Raw genomic sequence first — 22689 nt, forward strand, 5'->3', positions numbered from 1 at the left:
CTGACTTGCCCTGCCCCTGGGACTTAAAAGGCAGCAAAAGAGAGGTGTGGGGCCAAAGGGAAGGAGACCAAGCCAGATCCTGCAGGATCTTGAGTCCCAGTTGATCCTCTTCCACCCACTGGTGGCTTCAGCTCTAGGCAGCAGGGAGCCTTTGAGTGTGCTTGAGCAGAGGAGTGCCATGTATGGTAAGATATCCCTGATGACTTCGTAGAGGATGGGATATAGGGGGCTCCAGCAGAGAGGCTGGGCGGGAGGCTGAGATTCCAGATGACCAGGGCCTAAAAAAGCCCACTAGTTTCACACCTCTGACTTTAGTACAGTGGGGCAGGGCTAGGAAGTAAGAGCCGTGGGGCAGGGGTGAGGGGGATAGCAGGTACTGGCAGAAGGGGGGTGATGGCAGAGTTTAGGTTGGAGGGGGAATGATGAGAAATGCACTGAAGTGTTCTCAGAATTTAGGGCATGGGGTCAGTTCAACATTCTTGCTGTGACTTTTCTTTATTTTAGAATAATCCAGCGCTTAAGAGTGTGGGCTCTGGGTTTGACTCCTGCCTAAGTGACCTTGGAAGAGTTACTTAACCTCTCTGTGCTTCAAGCCCCACACCTGTAAAATGAAGATAAAGAAGTATTTATCCTATAGGTGCATTTTTGACAGGATGAAATCGGCTACTGAATGTAGAATGCTTGGAACATTACCTGGGGTACAGGAAGTACCATGCAGAAGGTGATTTTCCGGTGGAAATCCTTTGTAAAGTCATTCATTCAACCACTGCTTCTGTGTCTATGGTGTGCCAGGTGCTGCACTAGCCATGCTATCTTATTTCATCTTTGCAACAACTGCCCGAGATAAGCATTGTCAACCACATCTTGTAGATGAGCAAGCTGAGGCTCAGAGACACTAAGATCTGCCCAAGGTCACACAGCCAATAAGTAGCAGAGCCAGGATTTGAGAGGTTTCCCTCCCCCCGCCCCCACCGTCTGACATTAAAGTACCTTTTATAAGAACTGTTATCCCAGGAGTGATCTGTTATGTAAATGTATACTGACATATAGGCTACATCAGTCTCCCTTGGTATGTGGTGCTGACATGGAGCCTTGGGGAACATAGAGGCGTGGCCAACTCCCCAGGTCCGCCAGGGGCCGCGTCAGAGGTGAGACCCTGGGCCGGAAGTCAGAGTTGCACATGGGTGAGTAAAAGTTAGCACCTTCCCCCAGTGACTCATCCTCACAGGCCTTATCAGAGCTTTTCAGCCACCTGGAGAGTCTGTCTGAGACCTGTCTTGGTTGACTCAGCCCCTGGTGTGCTGGAGGAGCAGAGTCTGATGGGTTTAAATCCCAGCTCCACCACCCCTCAGCCATGTGAGACAGAGATAGGAGGGAATTTCTCTGTGTCTCAGTTATGTTCTCTGCAAACCCTTGTAGGGATTTTGTGAGAGTTAAATTAGGTTGGCCATGCAAAGACTCAGAACTCCCTGGCCCCAGCAAGCTCTAAGAGTTAGCATTATGTGAATTATTATCTTATAATGTTATAAAAGTCTCCTGTGACCTCTGAGGCCAGAATAAAATGTCCCATCCCCTCTGGATGATCCCTCCAGTCACATTTTGTTTTGCCTTGTTATGTAAATGTGAGTGTAGCTCTTTGCCAGACTGGGAGTGCTTGAGACCAGGGAATAGGTCTTCGTGGTTTTTGTTGTTGTTGTTTGTTTGTTTGTTTGTTTGTTTGTTTGTTTTTAAATCCCTGGAGACTTGTCCCTTGTCCTAGATGATGTTGAAGGAAGTTTGCCAAATGGAAAGGGTTCCTAGTTTTCCACTTCCCTCGCAGCCGCTTACTCTGACCTGCAGACCCCACTTCCCAGGATTATGGACAATGTCTGATATTTCGAAGGGTGCTTTACGGTTGGCCAAGCACATTCACATTCATACTTTATCCTGTCTTCAGCGTTTTTCCCTGTGACCATTGACTCTTATCCCCATTTAATGGGTAAGGAGACCGAGCCTCTGCAGGGTTGGGTAATCTGTCCACAGATTCTCAGGCAGAAGGTAACAGGTGTCTCCCTGCCCATCCCAGGAAGCCTTGGTCTGGAGGCTCAGATTGACCAGGCCTCTCCATGAATTCCCCTGTGCCCTTCTCCTGAGGAGAGCTGGGAGGAGAACTTTACACAGTTTCCTCCTCCTCCTCCTGCTCCTCCTGCTCCTGCTCCTCCTCCTCCTGCTCCTCCTCCTCCTCCTCCTCCTCCTCCTCCTGCTCCTCCTCCTCCTGCTCCTCCTCCTCCTGCTCCTCCTCCTCCTCCTCCTCCTCCTCCTGCTCCTCCTCCTCCTCCTCCAGGTCCTGTTACTTCCAGAAAAGCACGCAACAGTGGGCCTGAGCTGAGCCAGCGATCGGAGTTGCTTAAATCCCCCCCACTCCCATTTCCCTTCCCCGTGGGTCTGAGGCTCAGCTGGGGCTCTGGGCTTGCGGGGAACAGAGACAGTGGGGAGGGCGTTGTAGCTTGTAGCGTTTGGAGCCATGCCTAGAGCACAGACAGTCCTTGGAGGAACCTGCAGCTGGAGGCGGAGGAGGCTGGCACCTGTGCTTCTCCCAGGAGGAGGAGTGGGGCTAGCTGCAGGGCCCAGAACCGTGTTCAGGGTGCAGGGGAGCCTCCCGGGGGTGTCACAGGAGAGATGCTGGGGGCAGTGGCAGCGGCACTTCCTTTCTGGGAGGCAGACAGGCAGATGATCCTTCCAGCAAGGTGGGACGAAGCCCAGGGCTCCGGGACAGACTGTAATCCAGACCTACGAAACTCCAGAGCTATTGCTTAAGTGGAAGAATCTTCTGTTCAGTTTAGCCTAATAAACAGTTATTGAGAAGTACCTATAATGTCCCAGCCGATGTGGGGAATACAGAGTCAGTGAACCAGGGACCCAGCCCTGTGAGGAGCTCAAGTCCTACAGCTCCCTTTTCACCTCTTCTCCCTCCTGGGAGCCTTGAATGTTGGGTGGCAGTGGGGATACTTCCGTGCACGAGGCTGCATTCAGATTCCTGGCGTCCCAGAGCTGAGGCTAGAGTTTGGGCCTGGCCGGTTGGCAGGGCAGCGCGGGCAGGGAGCTGGCAGATCACCTGCTCGTCGAATTGGGTGCCAGGTCTGCTGTGGGGACAGAGGGGTTATTGGGCCTTTACGGTTGGGATCCCTGGTTCCCTCCAGGATTGTCATATGACCAAAGGAGCAGACACAGGAGTGTCTCTGGGGTGTGGGTGAGAAAGATTGTAGGTGGAATGACTTCTAAGACCATGGCTCCGGTGGCCCATCCCTCCCTCAGGCCAGTCCCCCTTCCTTTCTTCCTCCAGCCTGGTCAGTCTCTGCTGCTACGCGCTGCCCACCTGCCTGGTCATCTGCGCCTCCGGCTCCTTGCTTCGGTTTTTCTGGTCTGCGTCTCCATCTCCTAAGGCCTGGATCAGCCCTGCCTATTCCAGAAAGGCTTTCTAAACTCTCTCAGCCAAAACTCCCCTTCCTTTCTCCATGCGCCTCCCGGGTGGAGAGCCAGCAGCCCCAAGCTGAGCTCCGCATTTACATGTCATGTAATGTGTTCTGAGCACCTACTAGACAGCAGGCAGCACAGCGAGGCCAGGACTTCGGAGTCTGACCGGCCTGGGTGTATGTTCTAGCTGGGTGACTTGGGGCAGGTGCTCTGATTTTGGAGTCTCAGTTTCCTCTTCTGAGCTTGAGGATGTGGTCCCCACGTCACAGGGAACTTGTAAGGTTCTGCTGAAATAATCCGTGCAAAGTACTTAGCATGCAGCTCTTGGCTTGCAGTAAATGGCTCTCACGTGGCAGCCTTTAACAGTCTTTGCCATGTATTGTTTTGTTTAATCCATACCCTGACTTTAAAAGGTAGATCTCAACCCAGAAAGGGGGACAAATGAACCTACGTGCTGAAATGAGTCGTCCAGCGTCTCAGGACACATGGGCACTGAGGCTGGCATTGGGGGGGGCCACAGTGTTCTTTCTACTGTCTCTGCTTCCCACGTCCAGCCCCGTTTCCCTCACTTTTGGGTGTTCTTCACAGCCTCTGCCAGGGCACTCAGCAAATGTTGATTGAATGGTTGTTTTCCTGGCTGGTTTAAAGAGAACCAGGTTGGGGTGGGAGTGGGGGGAGGGGGGAAATGGGACCCTCTCGAGCATTCCAGCCCCTTTCAGATTTGTAGCTGACCCAGCAGAACCCTCCAGTGTACTGCCTGCCCCTCTAACACCAAGCAGAGCTGTGTAGCCTGCACCTAGCCCAGTGCGTGCAACCAAATCATGCCCTGAGGGAAAATCAGCCGGTTCCTTCTGATTTATTTATTTTTAAATAGCAGAGCTATTTATACGGCAAAGCTTTGAAAAGAAAAAGAGAAGTAAGGGAAATACCTGCCTGGATAATCCCCTGTGACTTGGGGCTGCTAGAAAACAAAAAGAATGGCCATTAGCTGGCAGATGGGCTCCAGGCAGCATGTGGCGTTGTGAAATGTGTGCCTGTGAGGGTCAGTGGGAGAGGCCTCTTGGGAATGGCTTAGCCAAGCTCCCCCACGCCCACAGGTGCAGCCCTCACCTGGCCAAGGCCACTCTGCTCCACCTTACTGTAGTCAGGGCGACATGTTGGAAGCTACCTTCTCCGGCTGAGTCTCCGTCTGAGTCTCCGTCTGTACCAGCTGGCGTTTGTGTCTCCATAGTCCTCACTCCGCTGGTTGTTTCCTTTTATTGCCTGTGCCGACTTCGGTGTCGGGCTCCGGGGACCTCGCGTGCTGGTGTGCGTGTTCACCCCACGGCTAACGGCTGCAGGAGACGGGGAGGCGATCAGTGTGTTTTTGTTCTTTGTTTTTGCTCCCAGGCCGGGGTTTTGGTTTTTGTTGTTGTTGTTTTCTGTTTCTCTAAAACTCTTGAAACCGCATGTGGAGATAGAGCTTCCTTTCCTGGAGGGAATCGAGAGGCTGCTGTTAGGAGGCCTGGGGTACAGGAGACTGTCTTTGGTGATGGCCCAGAAGGCGGTGAGACAACGGGACGGGGTTTAGCACAGGACTGCACCTGTAGCTGCACCTGGTAAGCCAGCATCTCTTGGGAACGGTGACTGAGAAAAAAACAAAAACAAAACCCCAGAACCCACAGAACTCTCCCCGGGATCTAACAGGTGTGGCCTGGCTAAAACCCCCGGAGACATGCTGTCTCCATAGCATCGCACTGCGGCTCTTGGAGATGAAAATAACTAATGTGCAGAGAAGGAAACGTGCCCAGGGACTCACTCCGGATATCCACGATGCTACCTGTCCTGTCAGTACCTTATGGCAGCCCCTTCCTCTGGGAAGCTGTCTCTGGGCAGGGGTGGAGGACGGGTGGTAGATGAGGGGGCAGCGGCCCAGGACCATCTTGCTTGGGTGGTCTTAGCACAGGGGTGAGAGGCAGCAGAGGGGCCTGTGTGGGGAGGTCTCAGGCTCAGGACCAGAGCGTGCTGAGGTGGCGGCATGGCGGGCGGACCAGGCATCGGGCACGAACACTGTGACCTTGCTGAGTTAGACATCCAGCTTTCTGCGTCTCCGTTTCCCCAACTGGAAAGTGGGTCAGATGAGCATCCAGCTCCTAGGACTGTGCTGAAAGTTCAAGGCGATTGCACCAGGGAAAGAGCCACATGTTGAAGGACTCAGTGTGGTTTCCCTTCTCTTACTCCCCTTCCTTCCTCCTCCGAAGAGTTGTTTCAAGCAACTGCCTGGTGTTGTATTTTCCCCTGAACCACAGTGAAGCCCATGAAAATGCTCATGGCGAGGAGGACCCACATCTGAGCCTGGGTTCCCATCCACGAATGCCAGGACTGGGCTGTTCACATGTTTGGTTCTGGCATCTTCCTCTGCCAGGAAAGGCATCGGTCCAGGGGCTTGCAGAGGCCTCCTTTGACCTCAGTTTGCAGAGACACCTTGCTGCACATGTTTGCTTTTCCTTGGCTGCCTGGGGCTCCCTGAGAGTGTGCAGCTGGCTTTACTTCCTGGGTGGGATTTAGCGATGATAAAGCGGCCAGTTGCTGAGTGCTATTGTTAGTTGAGACTCTTGGTTTCAAGTGACAGGAGTCCAACTTGAATGAGCTTAAGCAAAAATGGGATGCCTTGGAAGGTTCTAGTGGAGATTTAAAGACCCAAAGGAAATGCTGCAGAATCCAGCCCTAGGGAGAGAGCAGGTGACCTCCAGCATCCCTGCTCAGCAGTCCATGGCTGCAGGCAGCTCCCAGCTGACCCTGCACACACTTCCACGCATTCTGAGGACCGGGCCTTTCCCAGGTTTTTCAGATTAGAATCTGGCCCAACTTGGAGCAGGTACACACCCTTTGTACTCAAGATTGTGGCCAAGGAGTAAAGGTTCTCTGATGAACCTGTCTTGAGTCCCATGCCAATCTCTGTGGCTGGGGAGTGGGAGGTGGGGTGGAATCTGTATTGGAACAAAGGGAGAAGGATGCTTGTAATATTAGTAATTAAGAATAATGCTAACTTTTCTTGAGTGCTTACTTTGTGCCAGACATTCTTCTAAGGTCTTTACCTACATAAACTCATTTAATCGTTGCAATCAATCCCACTTTCTATGCTAGGGAGCTAAGGCACAAAGAGGTTAAGCAATCTGCCCAAGGTCCCATGATGAGCTAGTAGGGAGAGCTGGCATTGCACCCGAGCAGAGGACTCCAGATGTACTCCTAACCACCCGCTCTAACCCAGATGATACAATGCATAGACGTCACCTCCAAGCACTTTGAACTACACACCTGGGCCACATTGTTAACAGCAATACCTCACTTGTTCTTCACAACCACCCTGCGGAGTGGGTACCAACAGGAGTCCCATTTTTAGATAGGAAACTGAGGCTCACAGAAATTATGTGACTTGTCCACGACCATCAGACTCCTTGAAAGTGGCAGAGCTGGGGTAGGAGCCCAGGCTTGCCTGGTTCCAGGATCTGAGCTCCTGGACCACTTCCCTGGGCAGTCTTGGCATTCAGGTGCTTCTCTTGCTCCGGTGACTGTGATGGAGAGCGGACCTGGGTCAACATCTGAGCCTTCATCCTTTGTCCAGGGGGTGGGGGTGGGGCTGGGGTATGGAGACCTTGGCACACCGCTGAGGGGCCACCTTGGTGGTTCTGGGCCAGCCAGTCTTGGTGCATCTCACACTAACTTACCCCAAGGGGTTCTTGGACAAGCCTTACATGCCTCTGACCTCTGGATTTCTTCATTCCTTCATTTGACAAGTATTGATGGAGTGTCTGGTGGTCCCAAGTGCTTGGGGTCCCCCAGTGAAGACCCTGACGCGATGGAGCTAGAGCAGAGGGAAAGGTCCCCTGAGGTATGCTCATGTCCCTTGAGATCATGAGGCTACTCGAATACGGCAGGACATCTTTGCTGCACCACCCAAGTCAGGTCCGCAAGGGCCTGGAGACTTCGTGCCTCTGCTTGGGACTGGTGAGGTGGCAGGTGTCAGAGGAGACGTCGTTCCCTCGTTCTGTTACAAAGGGACGCTTGTGTCAGGGAGCACACATGGGCATGGCATCAGGCCAGCTCCCCTGGGAGTCCCAGGCTGCTGTGGCCAGTGCTGATCGCGTCCCCAGGTAAGGCTCTTGCCTGTGCCATGCCTCAGTTTTGCCCTCTGTGATGTGACTGTACTTCCTGCCCCACACGGTGGCTGGGAGGATTGTCTGAGATAGCACGTGCTAACTACCCATCACAATGCCCGGGCGCGGATTAATCCTTTAGATTCGTCTTTTAATAACCGACTAGCTTTGTAGGTGGCTCTAAAAGTCAGGGCCCATAGAGGGGGGCAGCTAAAGGGTCTTTGGTGAGGAGTCACCAATTAGGTCCAGTTTCTCATTCTACAGATGAGGAAACTGAGGCCCCTTGAGGGGAAGGGAGGTGCTTGGCCCTAGGACCTTCTGGTTTAGTGGATTTAAGGGGAGTTCGAAGTGTGTTTAACTGTTGGTCAGACAGAGGGTTTGAGTTCGTCCTTGGGTTGGCTGGATTGCAATGTGCCCAGGCCTGTGTGGGAATCTGACCCTCACAGACTGGTCCAGAAATGCCCACCTGCATCCCACTGTGTGGACAGTCCAGTGTGCTTCCCTTGAGAAGCAGGTGGCAGATAAGGGGAGCCCTCCGGCCTCTCTGAGCCTACAGCTCAGGCTGATAGAATGTGGGTGAGGCAGGCTGGCCTGTTTGCCAGCCGCCATGTTCCAGACGGCCCGAGAGGTGTGGCTTGATAACGATGATCACGATGGGCATGGTTGTAGCCTCTGCCCAAGTGGCTGCCCTGGGAGCTCACCACGGCTGTCCTAGGACCCCTCCCACCTCGGTGTGGTGGGAAAGACCACGAGCAGAGGGTCAGCCTGCCCTGGTCTTAAATGCCACAGAGCCATGGCAGGGGCTTTCTGCTCTCCAGACCTGTCTTCCTGTATGTGAGGAGCTACGGAGACGGACCACGTCTAGTCGAACAGTGTGCGTTCAATGCATGGCCAGTGCTCAGTACATAGTAGCTACTTTCCTGTTCATAGTCTGAAAATTCCCGAAAGTGAGCTCAAGTCCCAGGTGCTTAACACAGTTCATTGTGCATAGAGAGAACACATGTGTGATTATGGGGGCAAGGAGGTCCACACCCCTGTTGAGCGAAGTGTGCCTCTGTCTCTGGAGTATGTGTGTTGCCTCTGGCACATCTCAAACTTCTCATCTTAACTTTTGAGGCTACCTCTCAGGAATTTGGAGTAGTCAAAGTAAATCCTTAGAAATGTTTTCTAACCCTGGGCTCCATTTCCAAACAGGTGTAGAGGTATTTTCTGCAGAAGCGGTAGGATGTGACCAAACCATTTGGGTGGTCATCGGAAGCCAAGATAATTGTTTAGGAAACTCAGCCATGATCAGATGGTCCACTTTTATAACTTCCTAGTTTATGTAGTGTTTTGGATCCTTTCCACCTTGGGAAATGTGACAGATTTCGCGCTGGTGACTTATTACCAAGTTTTTACACCAGCTTGACTTACTTTCAGCGTGTCTTCAGCTTAGAAATTCTGGCACTTTCTGTTTCTACTAAAGTAATCTTTACCATCTTACTTTCTCTGCAAGTCTTCAGGTAGAGATGTGATTAAACCCTTAGGGTGCCCAGACAGTGGACACAATGGAATTTGTTTAACCACCTTGCAATTCCTTTATTCATATGCAAAACTTGGAGCACAGAGAGAAATCCTCTGTGCATTTCCTCTAGTTGGGTAGTGTTACTACAGGGCAAAGTACACAAACTGGGGGACCTCTTAGCAGGGAGAAGATATGAGGCTGTAATGTAAGATAATGTAACTGACATTCATTGCCGGGCTCTTGTTTTTAAAGGAACATGGCAACCTGTGCGTGGCTCTTCCTGCAAGATGACTTTAGTCACTGCGATGCCTAAGGATCAAGTAAGTCTCTTTTCTACCATCGGGTTGACCTTGGGGAGCTGGCGTCAGGCTTCAGAAAGGTGTAAGGGCACCTGCACTCTTTCTTTAAACCCAAGTGAATTGTGATCTGGTTTGGAGAAGCAGTGGCTGGTGAAGGCCTCCGTTCCCACACCCCGCCCCCCCTCCCGCCCTGTCTCTGTCTTTGCCCCACAACCGACAACCACCCCACCATTGCACAGCCCTCCATGCTGTCAGAGGAGGGAGGGAGGCGGGGCTTGAGACTGAGATGTGGCTGGGACCTAAGTCAGTGGTCTTTGGTCAGGGGGACACTCTGCCCCTTCTCCCCTTAGTCAGAGCAGCAGCTCAGATGTCCCGACTCCAGTCCCAGTTCTGATGGCGTTTCCGTCTCCTGCTGGCCCAGATGTGTGCCAAGGCAAGAATCTGGCTGGGCAGCTCCTGCAGGGAGTGACTGCACAGCACTCCACCACTTGTCCAAGATTTGAAAATGTGATTGCGGCATCTTCCTCTGCTTGGCTTCCCTTCTTAGGAGAACAGACCTGTTTACCTCTTTCTGTAGATTTGGCAAGTCTACGGAGGCAGGCTTGGGGGCCTGGGAGGCTTGGTGTGGGCAGGAATCAAAATGACTGATTGGCATAGTCACCCTCAGGAACTGTCTTGGGAGCCCCCACTGCTCTCCCCAGCTCTGCTCTGTTCCCCTGCTCTGTCTCTATGCGCTGCCAGAACCTCCCAGAAGACAATCTGAACATCACTGTCCCGGTGGCCTTCAAGGCCCCCTCCTGCTAGACCTCAGCCTCATTTTCTGCCTCTCTCCTTTGCCCTGACTTCAGTCCCACAACTCCTGGAATAGGCGTCCACATCTGGGACATGCCATTCCTTCTAGAAGCTTCCCTCCCTTCTCCAGGCAAAGTTGGCGCCTCCTCCTCCTCTCCACTCCCATAGTGCTTTGTTCAGACTGCAGGTGCATGACCGGCCAAGTTAAGGTTTGCTCACTTGTTTGTCTCACTCCCTAGCTGTGGGAGCCTTGAGAGCAGCGACCCATCCTCCAACCTTCCTGTCCGAGCCAGGCAGTGCCATCCTGGAGGCCCAGTATTGGGCACGTGGCAGGGCGTCGGCAGCTGTTTGTTGACTCAAGGAATTCAAACCCCAAGATTTCTTCAGGGCTTTGTGGCTCATGAAGCTCGACCGCAGTGTCTGGTGGGAACCTCACTCCCTGGGAGGAGTGGTCCAATCAGCCTCACGTATTTTATAGACCTGGAGACAGAGGTCTGGGCAGTCAGCTAACTTGCTCCCGCCCTGGCTGCAGCACATAAGAACCAGGACGCTTGTCTCCTATGGCCAGGCTAGTCTGGTTTCTGTAATACTGAATTTTATAATTAGAGAGAACCCAAGAGCTTATTTAGCACAAACACCTTATTACCAGATAGGGACACTGAAGCCTGGCCTGAAGATACTTTCTCAAAGTTACCTACCTAACTGGTGCCAAATGGAGAATTGGAACGTGGGCCCTGGACTTCCAGTCTGGCATCTTTCCTCTCCTCCCCCTTCCTCCTCGGCCTCCCTTCCTTATGTAGACACCAGAGAACATTTTGGGACTATCATTCTGCAGTACCAGGATGGTGAAGGACTTCTAGAATGCCCTGAGTTAGAGGGAACATAGGGAAGAATAGAACTGGCCCTGCCTCTAGGGGCTTCCCTGGAGGTGTGAGACTGGGGTGGGTCCTGGTGGAGGGGGAGGAGGGGATCAGAGAGCATCATTGCCCAACCCAAGGCTGGAGCAGGGTGGGGGAGGGGCAGCAGGCAGCCAGGTCTGGGCATTTAGAGGCTGGCCTGGGGGGCACTGAGGAGCTATGGGAGGTGACATCCTAAACAACAGACCAGGAAGGGGTTGGCTGGACCTGGGAAAAGCTACTGCAGGAGTTCTGATTCTTAGTGTCCTGGCAAAGAGGTCCTGATAAGACCATCTGCTGTGGCCTGAGAATTCTGCCTCTTTCCTAGAGAAACAGAATATAGAATGTGTCCCCAGAGAAGGGTCGGGCAATGGGCAGTGAGTTCCATCGTTGTCTGAAATGTATATGGGGAGGGATGTGTATGCCAACTCATTCCTGTTGTGCCCAGATGAAGTTTTGTTTCTGACTGACCACACTTCCAGGTGGCCTTTCCCCCGCTCTCAGTCATAGGGCTTTCCTGGGTCTTTCATTTACCCAGGCCAGATACAGGGCCAGGCAGGTCCTGAGTCCTCTGTTTATACTCTGCCCCTTCTTGCACCTTCTGGGGCATACCGACCGGAGACTGGGACTGACCACAGGCTCCATCTCTGCTTGGCAGATTGAAACATAACCTTTGCCCAAATTACAGGAAATGTGAGTTTTGCCACAGAGGTACCTCGGGTTATTTTCCAAATATGGCCAGGTCAGAAGCTTCTCTAGGGCAGGAAAAGCATGCGGCTTCTCTCATTATTGTTTACACCTCAGGTTTACTTGGACTTTCCATTTTAAAAAGATCAATTTCACGTTCATAATAAGGCAGGAGGATTCATTCCCATTTTGCAGATGAGAAAGTTAACTTAATTTTCTACCTTGCCCAGGGTAGTATAGCCACCTAAGGTCTGAGCTGGGACACTGCCCGGGCCTCCTGTTTATAAATTCCATGATCTTTCGAAGCTGCTAAGCTCCAGCCATATGTAAATCCTTGGAGGGCATAGGACTTCAGAGGAGCCCAGTAACTGTTTGTTGAATGAATGAACTTTGGCTCTTTTGGGGAGGCAGGCGGGAGGCACTCTCCACCATAAACGGATCCTCTTGGGCAGCAAAGGGAACACTACCCAGTGAAGTATTTGCATTTCTTGCCATGATAAGGAGCTGGTGAGTTCTCTTCTCACTCAGCCTCACCTCCAGGAACTGGGTCATGCACACTGAATAATTAATTCCTTGAATCTTTTACTCTGAGCTTCCTCCTCCTGACGTTGAGGTGAGCTGTCCAACATGGGTCTTTGAAAGGTCCTTGGCAGAGGCAGATCCTAGCGTTGTAATAAACATTCAGATGATCCATCTAATTGCTCACAATGACTGTTCTTGACCTAATCAGGCCAGGTTTCCAGTGGGTTAATTCCATCTGCCACTTTTCCCCACTGACCTCCTTTAGACCGAGGAAGAGGGAACCTTGTGATCATCTTAGATATTCAGGTTTCTGTAAGACAGGAGGGCTCACCCCTCCCTTCTCACTGACCTCTAAGCTCCTCAAGATTTTGTGGCAAGGGCTGGAGAAAGAACAATTAAACCGTGTCAGCTTGGGAAGGAATGCATGGGGGGTCAGGGAGACAGTTATCAAAATATCTTCTGGGCCTGCTCTTCCCCTAAGTGGCACTTGGGTCATGTTTCTTAGAGTCTGTAGGGGATCCAACTGGCCTCATTAGAGTACCCTAACTAGGTCTTGAGGTCGACGGAGTCGAGTGGAAAAAAGAGTGGGCTGAGGCCAAGACCCACGTTCTAGTATTGATTGTCCACAGCTTAGCTGCATGGCGTTGGGCCACTCAGAACTTCACCTGTCCCCAGAGTTATTAAGGAGATAAGGGAGGCATCGAGGGTTGGGTAGCATCTTAAGGAGCTTCCTGGAATTCTGTGATTTTTCAGTGCTCTCTCTGTCCTTGTGATTAGCTCTGTCACCTTCTCCAGGTCACCTCCTCCTAATGTGGCTGGAGATTGCTTCTGTAGACACTTTTCTCCTGGCCTTCGTAGCCTCTCCCCTACCCCACCCTGGGACATACCAGAGTACAGATAAGAACTGCCTATTGCTGCCCTAGTCTCTTGCCAAGCACCTTGGGGAAAGTCTAATGTTTTGATAGAGAGTCGGGAACCCAGGAGGTGCAGGTGGTATTAGAAGGGAGTGAGAAAAATCTTTGAGTGGAAAGAAGCCAGCCCAGATGACCAGGGGTTGTTGGGATAGCCAAGCTCTGAATGCCACAAGTTACCTGGAGTTGAGTTGTTTGACCAGAGAGATGAGTCCAGATGAGTCCTTAAGAATACGGCCTCAAGCGTCTCCTCTTCTCGGCCAGCCAGGCTCTGTGCTCAGGACTGACCAGACACTCTGGAGCAGTAAAGTTCTAGTGTTGGTAGAAGCCTGCTCAGTGGGAGCTAAGAGATGTCTCAGATGGATAACTAGCACAGAAAGGGGAAGGGCTGAGAAAGGTGGGGTTGCCTCTAGGATTTGTGATCTTAGTGTGTTAAAGCTGGGAAGAACCTATAGAACATGGAATCGAATTCTTCTGTTGTATGGGTAAAGAAATTGAGGCCCAGAGAGAGAACTTACCAAGACCCAGAAAGCAAGCTAGTGGGAGAATGGAGATGAAGGCCAGGTCTCCCGATTCCCAACTTTGGGTATCAAAAACATCATATGAGGGGCACCTGGGTGGCTCAGTCAGTTAAGCGTCAGACTGGCTCAGGTCACCATCTCACGGTTGGTGGGTTCGAGCCCCGCGTCGGGCTCTGTGCTAACAGCTGAGAGCCTGGAGCCTGCTTCGGATTCTGTGTCTCCCTCTCTGCCCCTCCCCTGCTTGCTCCCTGTTCCTCTCTCTCCAAAATAAATAAACATTTAAAAAAACAACATCATATGAAGTGGCTTTCCCCCCAGCGCCCTGCTGCCTCCTCACATGGTTCCAGCCACCACACTTTCCACTTCTCTCTTTGACCCTGCGCTTGATTGTCTAAGGTGTGAGCAGGGCCCCACTGCTGCCACCTCATTGTTTATTGGGGGCCTAATAAAACCTGGGTGCAACCGCTCGGGGAGGTGGAGGCTTCTTCTCATGTGCGGGCTGTTTGGCTTGTACTTAGTGACTTACCACTGTTGAGCCAGCATTATTCTGTTTTATGGCGTGTCTTGGGGTGAAAGGTTAATTTAAGACCGGAAACGAAGGCTCGGATCTGCCAGCCTCGGCAGGAGTGGCCTCTTGTGGGTTTGCCACTCAGATGTAAATCACCTTTGTTGCTAAGCAGGCCTCGTCCTGAGATTCTGAAGCTAAGGGTGTGGATTGAGTGTGCAGCCTGCCCTGTCTCTTACTCTGAGAGAGGCCACTTTGGGTGGCAGGCTGGCCACCTTGTCACCATGTTAATGGCCCATGAACCGGCGCGGAAGCCATTCACTTTTTTAAAGTAGGACCCCACTTGTTTTCACGTTTCCTCCTGAGCTCCATGACACGAGTGGGCACAAAGTTGTGTGTGTTACCTTGTCTGTTCCCCTCGGCAGCCCTCTGAGAGGTGGCCATACTTGTTGTACTGAGAAGGAAACTGAGGCAGACACAGGCTACTGAACTCACAGGGGCCAGGGCTCAGAGGCTGACCCCGCCACCTGTTCTCGTTCCACATCTCAAGTGGCCTCTCTGTTAGCACCGAGAGGGGAGGGCTGGGGCTAAATGGGCCGGGCGTTGATTGGGGCGACCAACGTTTATTATGCGGTTTCTGAATGCTGGGTCCTGGGCTGGGTTGTGGGGATGCAGGGGTGAGTAAGCCCTAGTCCCTTTATTCCCAGGAGCTTGTGCCTTGGCCTGACAGCAGGACAGGTGCATACGAAGTTACAGCCGCCATTCTAACTGTTGTCATAGACACATCAAGTGTTCTGGAAACACTGAGAAGAGAGCCTCACACAGAGTACCTGCACTGAGCACAAGCTGGGGGACTTGGGAATTGAAGGATGAATAGGAGATTACTAGGTAGATAAGAAAGCAGGCTTCCAAGAAAATGTGTGGTGGTATGAAAGGGCTTGATGCAGGACTCACAAGTAAAGAAGAGTTTTCTTCTTCGCTGAGGGTGGAAGGGGTGGGACATTTAACTGAGAGATAAGCTGGGGGAGGAGGGGGCGTGGTTGGCACCAGAAGGTTAAGGGCTTTTGTGAAACACTTGCTAACTCTGTAAGAGTCATTGAAAGAAACCTCAGTAGGGACCAGCGAAGATTCTCCAGATATGAATTCTCCAGGCACCTGAAGTACCTTTCCCTGTAGACACGTGCACGAGGCTTGTTTTCAGACTGTCTGTGTCCATTTTTTACCTCTTGTGTGTCACGCACCAGTGGAGGTGTTTATTGATAGGGCGAAGGCATCAGAGTGGGACCGGCCACACTGACAGTTCATGTGTAAAATGTCTCAGATTCCTCTTGCCAAATAAGCTGATAACAAACACCCTTGTGAGTTCATGCGCAGACTGTCTCTCCAGGGACTGCTTTGCATTCCAGACAGGGCCACACAATCTTTCTGCAGGAGCTGGGGCTGGAGTGAGAAGGCTACTTAAAAATAAAGACCAATGAAAATATATTGCTGTTTTTAAAGATGATATTTACAAGGCAAAAGGATCCAGGAAGCAGATGATTTGCCATGAGAGAGAGCAAGAATCTTTAAAAATATCAGCTCTTTAGAGTGCGAGGAGTCACGGAGAGAGAGAGAGAGAGAGAGAGTGAGTGAGTGAGTCCTGTGGGAGCCCTGGTCTCTCTCTCCATGGATGAATCCTTGTGGAGGTCTGTCCCAGGAAATCCATTTTGGAAACAGAGCTTTGAGCCTCACTTGTCCTTCATGTGAAAAACCGGAGAGCAATGTGGAGTCGAAGCCTTCATGCCTGCATCGGTCTCTTCTGTAGCTCCTGGGTTTTGTGTTTTTTTTGTGTGTGAAGAAAGAGAAATTCCTTTCTGAGACAGCTGCTGATTATTTTAGCGAATGTGTTTGTCAGAGAGGAGTCCAATATCTTTGTTGAGCCAACCCAGCTTTCTTATGTTGGGATGGTAGGACACTGTCTCCCTAACCTCCACAGAAAAATCAGCAGCATGGTCCCACCCATGATCTTCTCCCTGCACTGATGTCTGTTGGGCTGTGGGGCAGTGAGGGGCAGGGGTCAGGGTAGTCTCTGGTCCTGGAGCGCTAATCCCAGCATCTCTGAGCTCACAGACCATGGCCTTTGTGTGTTCACTGGGAGAGCTGGGCGTCCGTGTCCTCAGAGCCATGGTGCCCTTCCACACAGGTCCACATTGCTCTCTCTGCCAGCCTCGTGGTCATGTGCCAGTGGTGTGGAATAACCTGTCAAGCCAATAATCTCAGGTGCACCTGAGTGGCTCAGTCACTTAAGCATCTGACTCTTGATTTTGGCTCAGGTCATGATCTCATGGTTGGGGAGTTCAAACCCTGCATCACGCTCTGTGCTGACAGTGTGGAGCCTGCTTGGGATTCTCCGTCTCCTCTCTCTGCCCCTCCCCAGCTGGCATGTGTGCATTCTCTCTCTCTCTCTCTCTCTCTCTCTCTCTCTCTCTCTCTCTCTCTCTCCCTCCCTCCCTCCCTCCCTCCCTCCCTCCCTCCCTCTCTCCCTCTCTCTCCCTCCCTCTCTCTCAAAATAAATAAATAAACATTAAAAAAAAATCTCAGAGGTCAGTTCAGCAGTTTAGTGTCTTTTAGGGACTTGTTCTGCCCTGTCTTATCAGAGAGACCTTTCTGTATTTACTATCTGGAAACTTCATTGGCTTTATAGAACTTTTGGGAAAATAGTTCCCAGGAGGCCTCAGTTCCTCTGCACAAATGAGGAAATGGACCAAACTCTCTCTCTCTCTCTCTCTTTTCTGCTCAGACATCTAAACTGCTCTCTGATAACAGTGTATTTGACTTGGACAGAGAACCCCCTTGGGTGGGTCCTGCTGGAGTAGAGAGAAACTTTCTCAGAGCTTTCTTGCTCTGCCTCTGGCCCATTCACTCCTCCAAGGTCACATCTGAGAACTTTGCAGCTGTGTTCATTTTCCTGGCACATGGTCATCAGTGTCTGTGGGGAAGGTATGGACAAATAAGTAGGCAGCAAATAAATCCTCCTGCTTTCCAGCAGAAGCGAAAAGGAAGGGAACAGCTCTCAGACTGGGCTGCCAAAGTGCTTTCCACGAAGGAGCATGCCCTCCAGGGAAAACCCCTTTGGTCCTTGGTGCAAAGGGCATCACAGATCTTCCCTCCCTAGACTGAACCTAGAGGGAGGGCCAGATGATCTTTAAGCCGCATCCAGAAGTGTCCCCACTCAAGACCAAGTCTTGTTTTTAGGGCGTAGAACAAATAAACAAACAAACCACAATGACAACAGCATTACCACTGGAAATGCTGGCCCCAAGGAAAGCAGAGTCTGTCCATTCTTCTGGTCACCCCAGCTTGCCCAGCCCACTCCCGCTTGGTGGAATGTCCCGTGCTGGGGCCTCCCAAGAACCTCCTGCTGAGTGTCCCTGTTTGGTCGTGTGTCTTGTCTACAGCACAGGGGATTTCACACTGAAATCACAGATCCTGGCTTCTCAAGTGCGTTGACATGTCCGTAGGCTTTGAACAGCCCATTGGGCTTTTCTGACTCAGGCAGGGCTTACCCAGCCCTGCAGGTGCACACACCTGCTTATAAAGGCTGAATGCAGTTTACAGGTCCCTGTGTGGAGACTGGGGTCAGGGGTGTGGCTGGCTGGTCTGCTAGCTGGGTGGAAGGCTTAATGAGAGGAGTGGGCAATCATGTCCTGTGCCCCTGCCCTGGGCATAGCCACACGGAGGCCGGCTGACTGCCAAGGTCCAGGGAGGTGTTATTTACATTGCTAATAACATTCATGACAGTATTAACAACAAAGCAGTATAATTACATATCAGGAAATTGATTCTGAAATTCAAGGTCTATAATTCAAATGAAAAAAATTTGGGAGGCTTTCAAAAGCTAACTCTAAAGGTGTTATAGCATAAGCTGTTCTGTCCCTCCTGAAACAGATCGTTGACTGCTAGAGGTTCATTTATTCAACAAATGTGTAGTGCCTACCTACCAGGAGTGGGCACCTCACTGGCACCGAAATGACAAAGGTAAAAATGAGTAGACGGCTCGTTAATGGCTGAATTCGTCAAATAGGGGCATAATATAAAAAGTCGAATTGTTTGAATCTTTGACACCGATTGAATGCCAGTTGTGTACCCAGAACTGAGCTGGGTACTCTGGGAAATGCAGGGAACCAGACAAAGGACAGTGGCCTTTTCCTTAAGAAGTTTATACATGAGTCACCCAGACAAGATTAATGCACAAAAAATGTGTTGGGGTTCAAGGCTAAATGAAGTGCCAGATAGTCTGGTCTCTGCCCTGTGTACGATCCCTGTGTTATGACTGCTTGTCTCCCCCTGCCCCCACCCCTGCCCGGATAGCAGTTTCTCAGAAGCTGGGGGCGCAGAACTTGTCCACCTGCTCTCCAAAGCGCCTGGCGATGCCCCAGCTAAAGCAGGTTCTCAGTGAATGGAACGAGCAGAACTCTATGTGGGTAGTGATTCCCAGACCTGGCTGGGCCACAGAACTCCCTGGGGAGTCAAAAGCATTCCCCTCCCCCCCACCTTGGCCATCAGGCTACATAGATTCTGTTTGGGAGTGGGGCCAGGAAGCTGTATTTGGAGACCCTTCCTGGTGAATCGATGGTAGAGCCAGGTTGGGTGGCCTCTGGCGTGGACTCCAGGAGGAAAAGAATGCATAGGAAAGAAAGGTCAGTAAGGGGCCGGGAATCTTCTGTGCCTCTGGTGCCACTTCTCTGAGGTTTTCTTCAGGCCGCCCGTCACTCCATCCTGTGTGTCCACACCGCTCAGTGTCACGGCAGCCATTACCCATAATTATTATTGAAATGTGATCCCCTGAGTGGACTGTGCAGTTCCTTTGGGAGACAGGGCACGGTAAGTCTTCAGTTAGCATCGTGGGGCATGCCCCCACTCTAGAGGATGGGCAAGATTGGAGCAGGGCTGGGAGGAGGAGGGTGGAGGCTGGATGTGGAACACTTCAGGGGCCCACCTGTCTGACGCAGCCACAGGGCAGCGCTAATACCTTTGGGAATCGAGCCTAACAAGGAAATAGGGGCCGCACCGGAGGCCTGGTGAGCCCATCAAGGGGGTTTACACAGAGGGGTGTAGGGAGCCCTGAGGGCTTTGGGAACAGGGTGGGGGCGGTTCTGGCTGAGAAGTAGAGGCTGGGTGGGAGGCCCCTGCGGTAATCCTGGTGGCCGTAAGATAGAGCAGTCACACTTCGAGCCGCCACATAGCCTGGGTTTTGTAGCCACTCTTGCTTGGGTTTTACCCACAAGCAGTGGTCACTGGGCACCTACCATTGCTAGAGGCACAAATCCCAGGCTCGAGAGCTCACAGTCCATTGAGGCAGGCAGACCTGTAAGTGGATCCACTCAATAGGATATGTGAAACGATCATCGGAACCTCCACAGGGTACGGTGTGGGGAAGGGGGTGAGTGGAGGCCCGAGCAAGACTTCAAAGGAGAACAGTGCAGCCTAGAACACTGCCTAGCCAAGCATCATTGTGTTTCATCCTCACGTAGCCCAGTGGGGTCAAGACTATTATTATCCCCATTTTATGGATGGGGAAACTGAGGTTCAAAGAGGTTTGGTAACTCATCCAGGCACACACAGCTAGTAAATGGTGTGTCGTGTTTCTAATAAGTCTGCCTGACTCCAGGGTCCAAACTGGGACCCCTGGTACTGTGCTAGCTTTGGTATTTCAGCTCTAGAGCCCCCCAGGTTTTCACCAGATAAAAAAGAATGTGCATGGGCATGTTAGAGACACAGCACAAGCTAAGGCACAGGCGGGGAGTTGTGGAAGAGCCTGGCTTACTAGGGACTGCAGGTGGCTCAGTAAGCCAAGAGTACAGGGAAGGGGAAGCATTGGGGGGCAGGCCAAGGGCAGGCAAGAGGTGAGTCACAAAGGTGGTTTCTGTTTTGCTCTGCTAGGATGTTCAGATTTGGCCCTGAAGATTGTTGGGGGGGGTGGGGGGCTGCTGCTGAAGGATGAAAGAGGAACAGATCCTGAGCAAATGTGCGTTTTTGATGTAAAGGTGTCTTTGGTGGTAGCTTGAGAAATAGGCCGATGGGTTGGAGGGGGTTGATCAGGAAGCAGGAACAGCTTGAGGAGGTTTTGAGGGCTCAGATGAGAGCAGAGAGGAAGGAGGGTGGTAGTGGATGGGGCTGCTAAGGCAGGACTGGGTGATGGGCCGCTCAGGAGGTGAGGGACTGGGGCAAGGAGGGGACTCTGACAGTGTGACTCGGGGGTCTGGATGCAGATGGTGCTGTTCGCTGAGGTTGGGGGTGCAGGGGAGTGACAGGGGAGGTCAACTGACCACACGTGAGGTCTCTGTATGGGAGTCATTGAGGAAGTGGGTATTTGGCAGTTGGCTTACAGACCTGGAGATCCCATGGAGGGATAGCTTGTTGGGTCGTAAGGACATAGATATTGGTTGAACTATAGGAGTGTCTAAGGTCCTTGAGGGTGAGAGGAGAGTGAAGATTAAAATCTTGGGACACAGCAAAATCTCAGGGGCATTGAGAGAGAGAGGAGCCTGCAAAGACTGAAAATGGGAGAGGCAGTGAACAAGGTAGGGTCCCAGATGGGATGGTGGAGTTGGTGTGGCAACCTTGGGTGTGAGGCCAGGCCCGGACTGTGTGCATGGGTGGGAAGCAGACTGCAGTGGATGGAAGGGGAGGTGGAGGTGAGGGAGTGGACATGGCCGGGGAAGCCAGGCTGGGTGGGAAGGACGGAGAGTGCCATTTTGTTTTCTTAGGCGAAGGCAGTATAGACCTAACTATGATGGAGTTTGCGCACATTTTTGAGACTGACTTCATGTTGATAAATTCACACGAGAACAAAAAACCCCACAACTTTTGTCAGGCAATGAAGAACAAATTTTTTGCCTGGGGGGGGGGGCGGTTGACAAATGCATTAACTTGGCACAACTCTTTAAGGTCTGGGGCCTTTGGAAGACAGGCTCCGTGAGACACTGCTGGGCTGTGAGCTTCTCAGGGCGGGGACTGCTCTGTGGTCGTCCCAGGCTCCTGGCTGGGGAGCTGTGTGTGGAGCGAACAGGCGTTGTTGAGAAATCCTTTTCATGTTCGCTTTGCTATGGCTTCCGTCTCCTCCTCGGCATCCCCCTCTGTCCTCCGGACCAATTACTGGAGTCCAAGTCCCTGAGACCTAATTTCAGCAAGTCAGGAGATGTAATGCGATCCAGATACAAAGGTTCACCACAGGGAGTGACCTTAAGGGCGTGCTAGAAACCAGCTCAGTGGAAAATACACGTTTAGCTCTCCCATCCCAGCCTAAGTTAGATGAACGGGAATGAGCTACCCTTTCCATTTGTGTGAAAATGCACCAATTTCTACCTTAGTTTGGCTTGGGCTGCCTTGAGCTTTGAGGTAGTGGGAGTCATTCCCCTGCAGGTGCTGGAAATGACACTTAGCACATCCGTGAGAGCGCACTATGAGGCACCTCATTTACGTTTCACAGAGACGCTCTGTTTATGACTTGTTCGGTAGAGTGCTCAGTGAGCTAGAGTCCATTCGGTTTCCACCATAGCACATCGCTTCCAGGGACTCAGGGCGGGGGACACGGGGGCAGGCACTGAAACCAAGGAAATGACTAGCTTATCTGTCCTGTTCTCCTCTATTATTCTCACGTAGAGAAAGGATGTGGATTTTCAACCCAGGATATATATATATGGGACGGGAGTGCTTAAATAGAGAGGTGGGCAGGCGTATTCTGAGGGTCAAGCAACCTTTTTAGGATATTGAGGACCTAGTGGAAGGTAAGATATAAAATGGCGGATCTGGTTGTTTTGGAAGTTGACCACAACGATGGTGGTAGTGAGAGAGATGCTCATTCATGTGACCAACATTCTTTTTTTTTTTTTTTTTTTTTTTTTTAATGTTTATTCAGTTTTGAAAGACAGAGACAGAACATTAGCAGGGGTGGGGCAGACAGAGAGAGGGACACAGAATCTGAAGCAGGCTCCAGGCTCTGAGCTGTCAGCACAGGGCCCGACACGGGGCTTGGACCCACGAACCATGAGATCGTGACCTGAGCCAAAGTCAGACGCTTAGCTGACCGAGCCACCCAGGCGCCCCACGTGACCAGCGTTCTTACTGGGAGAGAAAGCTTTCTGACACAGGCCAAATCTGACGTACCTACCACACTGTGGTTTACCTCCTGTATTACTTAAGGGGACGTTTCCCACCTAACAGATAAACCCTCAGTTCTCAGTGACTTCATATACTTGCAGTTTATTTCTCATGTATGTGAAGGCCAAATGTTCCTCATCACAGAGGGCTTTCCTCCCAGGGCACCCAGGGAATCTGGCTCTTTCCTTCTCCTGGCTTTGCCATCTCCCACCTGTGGTTTCCAAAGCTGCTGTGCTCTGGCAGAAGTGAAAAGAACGTGGACGGTCACCATGGGAGGTTCTTATGGGGCATGCCCGGAAGTTGTATATATCACTTCTGCTC

The 22689-nt window shown here is 51.7% G+C and overlaps 1 protein-coding gene across 4 annotated transcripts in view; it reads left to right on the forward strand.

The window, feature by feature from the left end:
* The window catches only part of MICAL2 (microtubule associated monooxygenase, calponin and LIM domain containing 2), a 220837-nt gene that overhangs the window by 16662 nt on the left and 181486 nt on the right, over positions 1–22689 (forward strand). For all 4 annotated transcript variants that reach the window (XM_042906713.1, XM_042906712.1, XM_042906710.1 and 1 more), the window contains exon 2: positions 9346–9413. The gene's annotated coding sequence lies outside the window, so the exon portion shown is untranslated. The remainder of the gene's footprint in view (positions 1–9345; positions 9414–22689) is intronic.

Source organism: Panthera leo, chromosome D1, assembly GCF_018350215.1.
Source record: "Panthera leo isolate Ple1 chromosome D1, P.leo_Ple1_pat1.1, whole genome shotgun sequence".
NCBI classification, from domain to species: Eukaryota; Metazoa; Chordata; class Mammalia; order Carnivora; family Felidae; genus Panthera; species Panthera leo.